The sequence below is a fragment of the Muscardinus avellanarius genome (assembly GCF_963383645.1).
Source record: "Muscardinus avellanarius genome assembly, chromosome: 18".
NCBI lineage: Eukaryota > Metazoa > Chordata > Mammalia > Rodentia > Gliridae > Muscardinus > Muscardinus avellanarius.
Genome location: NC_137804.1, coordinates 18,083,219 through 18,087,580, shown reverse-complemented (window position 1 = coordinate 18,087,580; position 4,362 = coordinate 18,083,219). Strand labels below are relative to the sequence as shown.

The following is a 4,362-nucleotide window of genomic DNA, read 5'->3' as shown; positions in this document are numbered from 1 at the left end:
TGGGGATACCTGAGGGACTCCAGATAATGAAGGAGAAACCACACTGGAGCCAGGGAAGTTGTCTAAGAGAAGGGGAAGGCTGAGACTTATTAAAGGAAATACTGCCATCACTTATGTGTCCATATGTGAATATACCAATGTCAATCTTTGTACTCTGTATTGGGAAGAGAGAAAATGGGGAGGCAGGGGTAAGAGGGCACCAAGTGCTGTGTGCATGCGTGCCAACATGATTTACATTATGATGTGAAACCATAATGCACCAACAAAAGCATATTAAGAAGTGCACTCTGAACAGAAAAGAGAAGCAGCTGTTTTGTTTAAGCTGCGGGAAGGAAAACGACAAGCAAAAAATGCTCTTTTCTTTACTTCGTGTATTATGTAATAAATTTTCATAACACTATTGATATAAGCACTATTTCTCTTTCAGTTCTTCCTTCACATTTGACAGGAATTCCTAGTAATAAGATGTCTTGTCACACAGAGTGTTTATCCACCTCTCACTAATGTTTTTAGAGATTTTACCAACGAGGCTTTCACCCAATGATTGAATTTATGTTGGATCATAGAATAGGGGAATGTATTAATTTTATGATTGGAAAAATTAAAAGCCATTTAGCAAAAACAAAAATCCCACAGGGCTGGGATTGTAGCTTAGTGATAGAGTGCTTGCCTAGAATGTAAAGGGCCATGGACTTACCCCCAGCACTGCAAAAGAAAATAAAGTGATTAAAAACATCACACCAGAATTTCTTAAATGCTACTTATTTAAAGAGATCTAGAAATATCAGAGCTGGTTCAGTGTTTACCAAAATATATATGAAAAATATATTTCTCTATTTTATTCAAAGTGTTCCCATACCCAATGCAGAAAAAAAGGGAACCAATTCCCAATTTTATTAATTTGAGTCAAATAACTCATCTAATACAAATAATAAATATATTTCAAAACATATTCATGGCCAGGTATGGTAGCACATGCCTGTAATCCCAGTACCAAAGTGGTTGAGACAGGAAGATTGCAAGTTTGAGACCAGCCTCACACAGCTTAGCAAGACTCAGCAACTTAATAAGTACCTGTTTCCAAAACAAACAATAAATTAATTGGTTCAATCCCCAGTAAAACACACACACACACACACACACACACACACACACGCATGCACATTCATGCACACGCATACATGCATGCTCACAGACACATATCATATTTATGGTACATGTACTGTATGCATGCATTAAAATTTGATTTATTCTTCTGATTTTTTAGTTAAAGTTACCTAAGACAATAAATTAAACTAATAGTAAACATAGTGAATATTTTCTATATTTTAAAGACTTCACATACATTTGCTTGCTTAATCCTCAAAGTTTCTGTCATAGATAACATCTTCATTTGACAGATGAAGAAATTGAGTAAAAGAAGATTAAGTAAAATGCATAAAGTATGCTAACTGACTGATGATCCAGGATTCAAACCCAGGCTCAGAACCCACAGAGGACACATCAGTAACACTTGGAACATACAGCATACAAGCATTGAGAGAGCTCCCCACTGAGTGAAGACTCCAAGGGGAGTCAAATGACATTTTATATACATTAGGAGAAATCCTATATCTCCCACTGTGTGAAACAGGATTTGATATGAACCCAGTGGTAAATTCAGATGTGTCCATGATAACTGATTCAAGCACTTTTCCTAGTATAGAAGGTATATTTTTAATCTTTAAGTGATATTTCTATTTATGGCACACATCTACCATAAATAGAAAAGTGCCCAATAATTTTAAGAAATCTCAAAGGAAGTATTTCCAAGGTCCTTCTAAATAAAGTCCAGATTTTTAATAAAATCAAAATTAAAAAGATAATTATATAAACTTTATTTTTATTAATAAAATAAAAAGTTTATTATGTAAACAATTTTCCACTGTTCTATATTTTGGATTTCTTGAAACTATTCTTTCCACCCAAGTGAAATATTCTGTCTTTTAACCAACAGCTTGATATCCCTATGCTATCTCCTCGGGTAAACACCATTTTACTCTGTTTTTAATGACCTCAACTTTTTCAGCTTCCTTTTATGCCTGACATTGCCATCAAGATATTGTCCCCAGATTCATCTACATTGTCACAAGTGACAGGATTTCTTTCTTTTTAATGTTTGAGTAGTATTCCATTGTATATGTATACCACATTTTCTTTCTCCATTCATCTGTTGATGGACATTAAGGGGACTCAGTTCTTGACTAATGTGAATCATTCCACAATGAACAGGTGAATGAAGACATCTCTTTGAAATACTGATTTGACTTCTTTTGAATATAAACCCAGCAGTAGGATTGCTGAATCACCTGGTAGTCTATTTTTAGTTACTTGTGGAACCACCATATTGAAAACTCTATTCTCGTCTTTCATTATGGTTGGATTAATGTACATTCCACCAACAGTGTGGAAGAGTTCTTTTCTCTACATCTTTGCCAATGATTGGTACATTTGTTTTTTTTTTATAACAGCCATATAAGCAAGTATGAGGTAATATCTCATGGTGGTTTTAATATATATATATATATATATATATATATATATATATATATATATATATATATTCTCTGATTATTGGTGCTACACACAATATTTTGTATTCTTGATGCAGCTGTTTGTATGTTTTATTATGGGAAATATTTACTCAGATTCTTTGCCTATTTTATAATTATATATTTTTGGGCTATTGGGTTATTTATGAGATATATATGAGATATGCATCTCATACATTATATATAATATATATAAATATATATTAATATATATAAATATATATATTTGAGACATACATATATTTTTAATATTAATCCTTTATCATATTATGGTTTTAAAATATTTTCTCTCATTTCATATGTTGACTCCACTTTTTAAAGAAGCCAATTCAATGAAGTCTTCTAAAAAGAGAGCAGGGTATCAGAAGTACTATTATAACATCAGAATAGGAATAGAGATCCAGTAATATAGCTATGGTTATTAGATTTGGGCTACTTTTTGTCATGGAATAATCTTATATACTAGTGTAAGATTTGATGAATGATTTTAGCTATATGAATATATAATAAACCATAAACATTTTGTATCCCTTTTGCGACCTAGTTTACAAATATTAAAAAATGCATTACAATTCTGCTCACCTATTTAATAAAAAGTTGTTTCAGAAAAACAGAGAGCACATGGAAAAGAATATTGCTCCTCTGATTATATCAAATTTGAATACTTACCTTTTACTATTAGTGTTTCTCTAAAAACCATTCAGTGTTTTTTTTTTTCTTTTTCTTTTTACTGTCTCTACTATGAGAATGAAGACCATCCTCAGCAAACAGACTGCTGATATTCCAGAAAATGTCAACATAACTCTGAATGGACACACAATTGTTGTAAAGGTCCCTAGGGAAGCCTTTGGATTGATTCCAATCACGCCCATGTAAAACTCTGTCTCCTTGGAACAAAAAGAAGAGGATCTGTGTTGACATATTGTGGCTACCATTGGCACTAACTGTAGTCATGTAGAGAATATGATCAAGGCTGTCCCACTGAGCCTTTGTTACAAGATGAGGTCTGTGTATGTTTACTTCCCCATCTGCATCATTATTCTGGAGAATGGGTCTCTCACTGAGGTCTGAAATTTCTTGGATGGAAAATACATTCATAGGGTTCAGATGAGGACAGGTTCAGTATCTGAAGCCCAGAAAGATGAATCAATCCTTGAAGAAAATTATATTGAACTTGTTTCAAATTCAGCTGCTTGAATTCAGCAACTCACAGTAGTTACAACGAGGATATCGGAAAGTTTTTGGAGGATATCCATGTTTCTGAAAAAGGAACAGTTCAGCAGGCTGATGAATGAGATCTAAAAGTTATCCAGTTACAGAAACAAAGTCCTGGATTACAAGACTAATTTGTGATATTTTATTGATGCAATAAAAGATTTTTACTGGTTGACTTAAAAACCTATTTAGTAGACATTTAATATTAGAGAGATATGGATATAATTATATATAAAGATAGTGATAGAAACAAATATAATTATAGGTAGATAGGTATATAGATAAATATAGATACACTTATCACTGATAGACAATAGTTTTAGTAAACAGTTGAAACATTTGGTGCTCAGGACGATCCATCCTATGACTCAGGGTTTGCTCTCTATAGAAAAGAGTTTCTACTGGAAACTGAAGCAAATTGCTCAAGGTTACAAAGCTGGTAACTGCTGCTGGAATTCCAACTCAGGGTCGCAAAAGGCCATGCAATTTCTATACCAACTTCCTTTGGGATTTCTATTCCTAGCAAAGAAATAGGAAAAAGAAGCAGGTAACAGGT

General features: G+C 33.0%; 1 pseudogene across 1 annotated transcript; it reads left to right on the top strand.

Moving 5' to 3' along the window:
* Positions 1-3,338: 3,338 nt before the first annotated feature.
* On the top strand, positions 3,339-3,886 carry LOC308276986 (large ribosomal subunit protein uL6-like; annotated as a pseudogene). Its single transcript has one exon. The product of its transcript is annotated as a large ribosomal subunit protein uL6-like (transcript).
* The last annotated feature ends 476 nt before the right edge of the window (positions 3,887-4,362 follow it).